The following is a 12,936-nucleotide window of genomic DNA, read 5'->3' on the forward strand; positions in this document are numbered from 1 at the left end:
TCTGCCAAGACAACATTTCCTACACCATTACACTTTTTTATGCACAGGTGTAACTGTTAGGCTAGGTTCAGACCACAGCATCTCCGGGCAGAAAGTTTCGGCCCGGAGATTCCGAGTGCGGCCAGCGCTGACTGAATCAGTGGGCGCTAGGACCGTGCAGACACTGCAGTCTCCAATAGACTGCAATGTTTTCCGCGGAAATTTCCAAGCGGATTTTCCATTCACAAATTCCGCTTCACAAATTCCGAAGTGTGAATTTGTGAACAGAAACCTATTCACTACACTATACATTTTAGCAAGCGGAATTTCTGCCTGCAATTTCAAAGCGGAATTTCAGGCGGAAATTCCATAGTGTGAACCTAGCCTTAGGCTAGGATTCCACTTGTTTTTTTTTTCTGGCAGTTTTTGGAAAACTGCCATTGCAGTTTTTGAGCCAAAGCCATAAGTGTATTCATAAGGAATAGGACATATAAAGGAAGGACTTACACTTCTCCTACCTTGTGAATCCACTTCTGACTTTGGCTCAAAAACTGCAGTGGCAGTTTTCCAAAAACTGCCAGAAAAAAAACCAAGTGGAATTCAAGCCTAAAGGACGTTACTGATCCAGATAAGCATGGAAAATATGTAAATTATTATCAGAATTCAAGAAATAACATATTTGCCAAATTGTAATTTATAAACATATATCAAAGTGTTATAAAAATTGGTAGATAATATTCTACTGAGAAAATTAACACACAGTTGAATATTATACATATATACAAGGCGGAACATCAATGTGGATGAGTAAAGTTAAGAGACATTGGTTAGTGAAGGTCTTGGGAATTCTACCCTTGCCCTCACTAGATATAGATCTGAGACTATTGAATGACACACGTACATACGAGAGATTGAGCAAAGATCCCACAACACAATATATATTTGAAATGGACAAACTACTTATAAAAGGATTAAATAATGGGATTATATCCAAACAAGAAGCAGAATTTATAAAAACTAAGTCACCGAGAATTGCAGCATTTTATCAAATCCCGAAAGTCCACAAATCTATTTCTAATCCCCCAGGAAGACCCATAATATCGGGAATTGGATGCCTCACGGCAAATCTATCTAGGTACATAGACACACACTTACAACCCTGTGTCGAACGACTCCCAGCATACCTCAAAGATACGGTGCATATTTTTGAAATTTTAGCAGATGTACAATGGCAAAACCACTATATTATAGGTACTTTGGACATCACGTCATTGTACATCATTGTTAAACACAATAAAGGCAGATCCGCTGCAGAAAACGTTTTAAATAAATACACTGAAATGCCGGAAAGTCAAGTCAATTTATTGGTGACTGTATCTCTTTCATATTAAACCACAATTACTTTAGGTATGAACAGCAATTTTTTAATCAACGGTGGGGTACAGCGATGGGGACCAAGTTCGCACCAAGTTATTCAAATTTATATGTAGCCCTGTGGGAGGAGTCCCACATTTATCCTGAGGGAAAGCTTTGGTGCGAACCTGGTCCTCTGGAAGCGTTTTATTGAGATGTGGTTTTATATGGAGTGGGGACACCATGAGTCTGACAAGGTTTTTAGAGGATATCAATAAAAATGATTATTTTTTAAATTTTACTGCAGAATATAGCCAGACCATGGTACATTTTTTTGATTTAAATATTAATATAGAAAATAGTAAAATAGTAAAATTACCAACAGATAGCAATAGTTTTATACATATAGAAAGCTGTCAAGGCTTGCCAATTTGGCTACAGAACATTCCTTGCAGCCAACAAAGGATATGATGAAAAGACTTTAGAGAACACACAAAAAAATATCCAACATGAAGACAGAATTAATTTGATTCTAAAAAAAATTACGTACCGCATCGTGGGAACCGGCATCTCTATCCAACAGCAAGTAAACCAAACAGCTTTATATTTGCAATACCGCAAAGGGAAAAGAATGCTTGTATCATTGTAACTGGGTTTATCACTTCCATTCAGTACGAAATAGGTTCTATAACGGGAGTTAAATCCAAATCTGCACATCAGCATTATTTCTCATTCACCACCACAGAACTACAAGTACGGATATATACATTGCAGTTTGATTGCTCATGTTCAACATATTAGTACAGCCATATCGGTGAAGTGAACTTATTTTCATTTCCTTGTTTTTTTACTGTGCTTACATCCATAGTAAATATATATTACCATCTACCATTATTCATCTTTTGTATTGGGGCATATCATCCAATACATACTAGAGGTATATATACAGGTATTTAAATTCTAAACAATCGCACCTTAAGTCCCATATAGCGCTGTCTGATATATATTTCTAAGTTCTTGTTATACTTGTGTATGATTTACAGGACACCATACCATCAGACTAGCAGCATAATTGGGCACACATACTAATTCCATCATATAGCGCAACTGTTATCTATTTTTCATTTAGATATAGAGCCTGCCTGATAACTGCAGGTCCCCCATCCTTGTGACAGGAGCCTGCACAGAAACCTCCTGTTTGTACCCTGATATTATGGGGAGCAAGACAATAAACCATAAAAACTGATGATTAGTTCTACAGTAACACGTCTATTTGGTACAAACAGCAAAGCAGTTGATGTTCACAGAAATAACATGTACCACACAGTTTGATGCTTAAACCGACAAGATTGTGATCCAACGTAAATACAATACACCATAACATTCCTCTGTGGATGTTAGAGAGTATCCCAATTAGAATATACATTTATAACTTATCACTTGGCAAATATGTTATTTCTTGACTCCTACATAATTACACTACCTCCACCAGCCTGAACTGTTAATACCTGACAAGGGGTTCTTGCACTAAATTCTGATCCTGCCATCAGCATGATGTAATAGGAATCTGGATTAATCTGACCAGCGAACCAGCAGCTTTGCCCCCGTCTTTACCTTCTGTTGCCCTAAGGCTAAGTTTCCACTTGTTTTTTTTGTGTGTGTTAAAAAAAAGGCCAGAAAAAACCGCCAGTGCAATTTCTTGCATCTGACATTTTTTCTGGCGTTTTCACATTTGAGAGGAAATTGCATTTTTGGCCCCTTTGGGCCAAAGGATGCAGTAATGATGGAAAAAATGTATTTAACGAAATCTAAATTTTTTTTTTTATAATGAAATGTTAATACATTTTTAAACAAGGATCAATTTATGTGGGCAGGCAGGGCATTAAAAATGTAGCCTCCAATAATAAAAATGTAGTGTGTGTTTGTTTTTCACTTTTTTTATATATATTTTTTAATTAGTACTACTTCTCCCAGCATGGAACACACTGTTCCATGATGGGAGTAGTAAGTCCTGTACTAATAGACAGATCGCCCCGGCTGTCACTCCTGACACCCGATGCAATGATCCATAATATAGCAGAGATGTGGAGCGGCTCTATACAGCGCTAGCATCTCTGCACTTTACTCGGGGCCGGCTAGTGATGTGAATAGAAATTCACATCACTCATTGTTATTTTCCACCCAGAGTGGGGATTGACCGGATGGTGGCAGCCAATCCCTGTTCTCAGCGGGAAATATGAATAGTGAGTGGCCGGCCGGAGTACAGAGCAGAGATGCGAGCGCAGGAGAAACCCGCTCCGCATATCAGGGATGAAGGATGATCGCAGCGGGTGTCAGGAGTTACACATGCTGTGATCTGTCCTTAACTGCAGGTACTACTGCTCCCAACATGGAGCACACTCTGCTCCATGCTGGGAGCTGTAGTACCTGCATTAATAGACAGATCGCAGCGAGTGTCACTCCTGACACCCGCTGTGATCCTCCTGTTTAATGTATAGATGCGGCTGGCTGCTCTTCTATGGTCCCCTGCACTGACGTATATATACAACTATTCATATTTCCCACAGAGAGTTGTGATTGGCTTGAACCATCTGGCCAATCACAGCTGTCTGCGGGAAATATGAATAGGTGTATATATACAGCAGTGCAGGGGACTATAGAAAAGCGGCCGGCCGCATCTATACATTATACAGGAGGATCGCAACGGGTGTCAGAAGTGACACAGGTGAACTGTCAATTAGTACAGGTACTACTACTCCTATCATGGAACAGTGTGTTCCATGCTTGGACTCCAATATTGTTGAGTGGATTAGGCAGTGGTTGAGTAACAGACAACAGAGGGTTGTAGTCAATGGAGAATATTCAGAGCAAGGTCTTGTCACCAGTGGGATACCTCAGGGATCTGTACTGGGACCAATATTGTTTAATATCTTCATTAGCGATATTACAGAAGGTCTCGATGGTAAGGTATGTCTTTTTGCTGATGACACAAAGATATGTAACAGGGTTGATGTTCCTGGAGGGATCCCCCAAATGGAAAAAGATTTAGGCAAACGAGAATGGTCAGAACTCTGGCAACTGAAATTTAATGTGGATAAGTGCAAGATAATGCACCTGGGGCGTAAAAACCCTCTGGCAGAATATAGAATATTTGACACAGCCCTGACCTCAGTATCTGAGGAGAGGGATTTAGGAGTAATTATTTCGGAAGACTTAAAGGTAGGAAGACAATGTAATAGAGCAGCAGGAAACGCTAGCAGAATGCTTGGATGTATAGGGAGAGGTATAAGCAGTAGAAAGAGAGAAGTGCTCATGCCGCTGTACAGAACACTGGCGAGGCCTCACTTGGAGTATTGTGTGCAGTACTGGAGACCGTATCTCCAGAAGGATATAGATACTCTAGAGAGAGTTCAGAGAAGATACTAAACTAGTACATGGATTGCAGGATAAAATGTACCAGGAAAGGTTAAAGGACCTTAACATATATAGCTTGGAAGAAAGAAGAGACAGAGGGGATATGATAGAGACTTTTAAATACATAAAGGGAATCAACATGGTAAAGGAGGAGAGTATATTTAAAAGAAGTAAAACTACCACAAGAGGACATAGTTTTAAATTAGAGGGGCAAAGGTTCAAAAGTAATATCAGGAAGTATTACTTTACTGAGAGAGTAGTGGATGCATGGAATAGCCTTCCTGCAGAAGTGGTCACTGCAAATACAGTGAAGGAGATTAAGCATGCATGGGATAAGCATAAGGCTATCCTTCATATAAGATAGGGCCAGGGACTATTCATAGTATTCAGATTATTGGGCAGACTAGATGGGCCAAATGGTTCTTATCTGCCGACACATTCTATGTTTCTATGTTGGGAGTAGTATAACTACCTAAAAAAAAACACACACACACTACATTTTTATTATTGTCGGCTACATTTTTAGTGCCCTGCCCGACCACATAAATTGATCCATTTAAAATGTATTCAAATTTTGTTATAATTAAGATACATATTTTTAAATACAATTTTTTCCATCACTACTGTATCTTTTTTAATATTTTTTTTAATGGTACCCTACGAAATAAAAATAAAAAAGGTATCTCCATCACTTTTCTGGATTGCTAATGTCCAAAAAAGAATAAAAACCGCCTGCAAAAACGCCAGTTAAAACCCACATGTCATTTTTCTTAGCATTTTTTTTTCTCCCACAGACTTCTATGGGAGAAAAACGCCATGATTTAAGGAAAAAAAAAAACGCCAAAGGAGCTGAAAAACGCCAAAAAAAGAGTGATAAAACGCCAAAAAAGAATGAAAACTGAAAGATGTAGAGTGGAAAAAGAATTTTGAGATTTCTCATTGATTTACAGCTAAAATCTAGCCACAGCGTTTTTTGGGGCCGAAAAAACGCTGTGCAGCAGAATTGGAAAAAAACAAGTGGAAACTTAGCCTTATACCACAATGGCACTCAAACTGGTTGTTGGCCGTTATATCTTTGCATGGCTTGTTCTTCAGAGCAAGTCTTGACATCCTTCTCTGACCCTTTTCATCAACAAGGATCCACCTCTGATGGCTGTATTTCTTGAATCACACTATTATAATATCAACACCAAGAAAATCTCACAAGGGTGGCAATTTTTGAAATCCTGTTCCTGGCTAGTCTAGGACTGGTAATCATGCCTTGTTCAAAGTCACTTAGTTCACTTCATTTTAACATTCTAATGTGGATTAAAATGGAAATGTATCTACAGGAAACGTGTTCACTTGATTTTATGTTGTACTCTGGGGCCACACATGTAATTTCCATACAATGAAGCTTTAATTCTGTAGGACAGGAATCTGTTATAAGGTTCACATTTACTGTATATCTATCTACAGGGTGGGCCATTTATATGGATACACCTTAATAAAATGGGAATGGTTGGTGATATTAACTTCCTGTTTGTGGCACATTAGTATATGTGAGGGGGGAAACTTTTCAAGATGGGTGGTGACCATGGCGGCCATTTTGAAGTCGGACATTTTGAATCCAGCTTTTGTTTTTTCAATAGGAAGAGGGTCATGTGACACATCAAACTTATTGGGAATTTCAAAAGAAAAACAGTGATGTGCTTGGTTTTAAAGTAACTTTATTCTTTCATGAGTTATTTACAAGTTTCTGACCACTTATAAAATGTGTTCAATGTGCTGCCCATTGTGTTGGATTGTCAATGCAAACCTCTTCTCCCACTCTTCACACACTGATAGCAACACCGCAGGAGAAATGCTAGCACAGGCTTCCAGTATCCGTAGTTTCAGGTGCTGCACATCTCGTATCTTCACAGCATAGACAATTGCCTTCACATGACCCCAAAGATAAAAGTCCAAGGGGGTCAGATCGGGGGAGACCTTGGGGGATATTCAACTGGCCCACGACGGCCAATCCACTTTCCAGGAAACTGTTCATCTAGGAATGCTCGAACCTGACACCCGAAATGTGGTGGTGCACCATCTTGCTGGAAAAACTCAGGGAACGTGCCAGCTTCAGTGCATAAAGAGGGAAACACATCATCATTTAGCAATTTCACATTCCACTGGCCTTGAGGTTTCCATTGATGAAGAATGGCCCCACTATCTTTGTACCCCAAACCATCAATTTTTGTGTTCCAACAGTCTTGGAAGGAGCTATCCAATGTGGGTTAGTGTCAGACCAATAGCGGTGGTTTTGTTTGATAACTTCACCATTCACATAAAAGTTTGCCTCATCACTGAACGAAATCTTCTGCGTAAACTGAGGGTCCTGTTCCAATTTTTGATTTGCCCATTCTGCAGCACCTGAAACTACAGATACTGGAAGCCTGTGCTAGCATTTCTCCTGCGGTGTTGCTATCAGTGTGTGAAGAGTGGGAGAAGAGGGTTGCATTGACAATCCAACACAATGGGCAGCACATTGAACACATTTTATAAGTGGTCAGAAACTTGTACATAACTCATGAAACAATAAAGTTACGTTAAAACCAAGCACATCATTGTTTTTCTTGTGAAATTCCCAATAAGTTTGATGTGTCAAATGACCCTTTTCCTATTGAAAAAAAAAAGTTGGATTCAAAATGTCCGACTTCAAAATGGCTGCCATGGTCACCACCCATCTTGAAAAGTTTCCCCCCTCACATATACTAATGTGCCACAAACAGGAAGTTAATATCACCAACCATTCCCATTTTATTAAGGTGTATTCATATAAATGCCCACCCTGTAATAGGCAGTATTAAAATTGACACAGGTCTTAATGCAAGGTGTCTTGGAATAAGATGCACCAAATTCATTAAGAGCTGCAGGCCTCTTAATAAATTTGGCACTTCTTTGACTGCTCATGTGCCACACTGAAATCTACAACAGCTATAAGATGACACAGATTTATTCTTTAAATGGGCACTGTCAGATACAAAAACGTTTTATATGTTGTACAATCTTGGCAAAACATTAACCTTTTTAATATACTTCCTAAGGAAATTGTACTAGAAATCATGACTTATAAAATCATGGCTTTGTCCAAGCCGAAGCACAGCAATGGACAAAGTCCAGTAAGTGAGGGTGGGCTAGTATTCCTCTGTGCTCACTCCTGTCTGATAGGACTCCTCTGCGCTCTCTCCTGTTTGATAGGACTCCTCTGTGCTCTCTCCTGTCTGATAGGACTCCTCTGTTCTCTCTCCTGTTTGATAGGACTCCTCTGTGCTCTCTCCTGTCTGATAGGACTCCTCTGTGCTCTCTCCTGTCTGATCGTATTCATCTGTGCTCTCTCCTGTCTGATAGTACTCCTCTGTGCTCTCTCCTGTCTGATAGTACTCCTCTGTGCTCTCTCCTGTCTGATAGGACTCCTCTGTGCTCTCTCCTGTCTGATAGGACTCCTCTGTGCTCTCTCCTGTCTGATAGGACTCCTCTGTGCTCTCTCCTGTCTGATAGGACTCCTCTGTGCTCTCTCCTGTCTCATAGGACTCCTCTGTGCTCTCTCCTGTCTGATAGCACTCCTCTGTGCTCTGTCCTGTCTGATAGGACTCCCCTGTGCTCTCTCCTGTCTGATAGCACTCCTCTGTGCTCTCTCCTGTCCAATCAGACAGGAGTGCTAGCCCACCCTCACTTACTGGACTTTGTAAATAGGCCTGTGCTTCAGCTTAGACAAAGCCATGATTTTATAAGCCATGATTTATATAAAAAGGAAATAAACTTTTCTGATGATGTATATTAGAAAGGTTGCAGAGATATACAACATATAAAAAGTTTTTGAATCTGACAATGCCCATTTATTTACGTCAATTTCAGGCATAAAGTCTAGTAAATCTATCAGGCTGTGGGAGTTGACACCCCTCCTGCTAAGCCCTGCCCTTTTTTATTGTTAAGTTCTTTGAGAGGCACATATGTGAAAAAAAGTGGTACATTTTTGCATAAATTTAACCCAGTAGGGATATTTACTATGTGTGGTGTTTTCATACATTATACATAAATGAACAAAGTATATCCAATGGGCTTTAGTAATTCCAAACAGTTGTTGGCTGCCATTGCGTCCAATGGCAGAAATATACACCAACTCTGGGTTGGTGTAGATTTCTGCAACTTTTGGTGATGCAAATCAACCCTAAAGCTACACCTCCTTCCAGTCTTCTCTGACTTCCCTCCCCGCCTTGTGCAAACAGCACATGCCCTCCAAAAGTCACCCCTCTGCGCCTTTTGAGGATATACGCCACTGGCGAGGTTAACTAAGTGTCTTTTTCCCATTAAGACCATTGCAGACCTTTTTTTGGCCTTATAAATGTATTTATTTATTCTTTTAAATATGGAGGTATCTCTGATGTGCTGACTTTTCTGTTTTTATTTGTTATAGCATGCACTGAATCATGAGACTGTGTGAAATTTGTTGAATGTGACACTTTTCCTTGTTTGCTATGTCAAAATATGTATTACAGATTTCTTCAGTTAGAACAAATGAAATAAAACATGTGTAGTTTTGTGATGCAAATGTGCAAAATCCTTCCAGGAGCAATATAACCTCTAACATGTCTACATGGAATAGTCTTTCAACTCAAAACCAACGCAGCATTTTATTTAACAAACTCCTTACCAAATACACAGACACATACTATATATGCATTTATTTAAGTGGTCAACTTTATTCAGGGGAAAAGAAAAAAAACAAACAAGACATAAAACAAAATCCACAAAAATTCAATATCAAGTAACTCTACATCCAGCTCTAGCAAGAATACTGCAAAGGCCTCAAATTTCTATAACTCTATTAAAAAGAATACTAATACCGTTTATTCTAGGTACAAACAATAACACAAGAATTCCAGGACTTTACCAGTCCCTAATAATAAGAATACAATGAAAAGCATAAAAAGCACATGTGAAAATGTAACACAAGTAAACATAAAAGGATGATGGTCCCACAAGGGCTTAAAGGACAGGAATGTCTCCAATTATCTCTTAGCACATGATGTGGAGGGAAGATTTATAAGGAGAATGACTGGTATCATTTAGGGGGGGTCCTTTTCCTTAAATTAGGAAATACGTTGTGTATTCTTTATTGAGCAGACACACAGGGATACCAGGCAGCAGCACTGTGTGTGTGCAATAAGGTTTGGCGACAGGCGGCATGACTGTAACAGCAGGCCCACCTCCAAGCCTCATCGGAGAATATGCAGCGTATTTCCTGATGTGCAGCAGATTTTGTCCAGTGTGAAATACATTGCGTTTACACCATGTGTGACCCTACATCTAATAAATTGTCACCTGTGTTTTGATGGTTGGTTCTATGTGTGGATAAATATACTACTGTATAGTAAAAATTATCTAAAAATCTAATTTTATCTAATTTATATTATACATTTGTTTTCCCTGTGAATAAACAACTGGTGAACAGGAGTGCATTAAGTTAAGGATAATGTGGCTGTGGCCAATGGTATGTACCTTGTAAAGGGCCATCCCCTATCACAGAGGCACACACTGTGAAGCAAAACATTTTGAAACTTAACAGACACAGGGTTAAAACTCAGAATGGTTAGGACTGCCAAAGCTAGTAGGCGTAACAGAAAGCGGGACTGACAATACAAACAAAATTGCTGTCTCTTTCAGAACAGGACAGATATCTTATTGACCTAATCCTGGTAACTCTCAATACATTAATACTACAAGACTGTATGTTATAAAAGGGACAGTTAGTCCATTAAGCCTGCATTGGCAGCCAACTGGGCAGGTATATCAATGCCACAAATATTGTGATACGGAAATTATTACACAAATTACAATATTAAAGGGGTACTCTGTCCCTAATACATCTTATCCCCTATCCAAAGGATAGGGGATAAGATGTCTGATCGCGGGGGTCCTGCCGCTGGCCGTCACGCCCCTCCCATAGACATGAATTGAGGAGGAGGGGCGTGACTTCACATGGGGCGGAGTCGTGGCGTCACAATACTCTGGCCCCGTGGACGTCATGCTACACATTTGGAGCCTCCAGCGCTGCGGAGAGCTCACAAAGGTGGGTGCGCAATGACAGATTGCGGGGGGGGGGGGGGGGGGGGGGTCAGCGGCGGGACCCCCGCGACCAGAACTCTTATCCCCCATCCTTTGCATAGGGGATAAGATGTATTAGGGCTGGAGTACTTTTGCTGTGACAAGCATAATAGGGGAGATTTATCAAAACCTGTCCAGAGGAAAAGTTCTCCAGTTGCCCATAGAAACCAATCAGATCACTTCTTTCATTTTTCACAAGCCTCTTTAAAAATGAAAGAAGCGATCTGATTGGTTGCTATGGGCAACTGCACCACTCTTCCTGTGCACAGGTTTTGATAAATCTAAAAAGTCAGTGTTTCACTCCAACTCAGAGCCTTCAAAACTGACTGAAAATGTATGCCAAACCAAAAATCTCTCCAGAAGAAAAAAAAGCCATCTGCAGAGAGCTGTTTCGGGGTGATTGTTTCGTGTCAGTACAGTGCAGGGTGTTGGCAGTGACAGGCTGATCCTCGTGGCACTAAAGGGAGAATTTTTCTCCTTGAGGAGAGTCATAATCTGTGATGCTGGTATTGGGTATTTATGTGTTATTAGCCAAGGTAATATTAAGTAAATAAGACCCGCAGGTCCTCAACAACAAAACTTACATCACCATACTACCCCAAAGTCCTACACATAGGGGGAGATTTATCATTGCCTTCCTGACATTTTATTGGCTGAAATTTGGTGCAACATTTTTGTGCAATTAATTTTTGTGCAAAAAAATTGTGCAATTTTAAAATTGACAACTGTGGCAAAAGGGACTGTAAAATGCAGTGCTTCATTCTTGACTATGCAGTAAACGAGATTTAATAACTGCGTCTTTTTTTAAGGCACAAAAATAATGCGCAAATTCATACCACTTCTGCCTTGACTTAGAAAAGTGACATCCCACAGCAAGTTCTGAGGTGATATTTCATTTGTACAAAATTTATCCAAGTCTGTGTGCCGTTTTGATAAATTTGGCGCACATAGCCTAAAAACACAGCAAAAGAAAAGGGCTGTAAAGTGGCTACACACAGACACACATTGATAAATCTCCCCCATAGGTCCGAAATAAAAAAAAGAACAGATGTGTTAACAGCAGTTAGTTTCCAGCAAATAACTTATTATTGGCTAAAGCCTCATCTATGAAGAATCATGACGAGGCAGTATTTGGTTTTATGCCGTACACCTGGCAACAAACTTTCATTAAACAATTCACTAGGAACTGATAACCCTGCTGAAATGCACAACAGAATTACTTCCCCATCCACAGGGTATATTATGCATCAATATTCATAAAATAAAACTGAACATCAGACTATGTGAAGTGAGTGGAGGCAGATGAAACTGTAACAGAAATACCAGTCAACTGCCCTTTAGGGTATGATCAAACATCGTACCTGCTGCAGATTTCATGCTGTCAAATCAATACAAATAAATAGTTGACCACCGCATCAAATCCCCAGCAGATCTGCAGTGGATACGATATGTGTGACTGTACCCTTAAGTGACATATTGAAAGTTAATTGTAAATAAAATGGGAAAAAATAAAAAATAAATACGACAACAAAAGAAACAAGTATATAAATCTATTACCTTATCAAATTTAGTAAAGTAATAAGAAGTTGCACGGGATAAAAACTACTCAACATTATAAGACAACAAACAGAAAAAAAATAGAAAAGTCTCACTAAGGACAAGTGTCACCACTATAACTAGGAAACTCAGTGTTAAGATTATAAGTTCATTCAAGTTATAAACCTCTAGTCTTCTGAATAGTAGAACCTGGAGTGTTTTCATGGTGCAAAAGCAAATGCCCCGTCACTTTTTAACCAATCAAAGGGGGAGGGAGGGAGGGGGGTGGAATTATCAAAACCTGTGCAGAGGAAAAGTTGCCAGTTACCTATATTTACCAATCAGATCGCTTCTTTAATATTTTAAAAGGCCTCTGAAAAATAAAAGAAGCAATGATCCTCTGGGCAGGATTTGATAAATCTCCCCATGGTGTGTAGATTATATATCAGTGTGTTCAGAGGTTAAGTCACCCTTTGAAATACCTAAAAAGTATATTATATATTACGGATTTCAAGACTAGAAACA

This window comes from Hyla sarda, chromosome 6 (assembly GCF_029499605.1).
Source record: "Hyla sarda isolate aHylSar1 chromosome 6, aHylSar1.hap1, whole genome shotgun sequence".
NCBI classification, from domain to species: Eukaryota; Metazoa; Chordata; class Amphibia; order Anura; family Hylidae; genus Hyla; species Hyla sarda.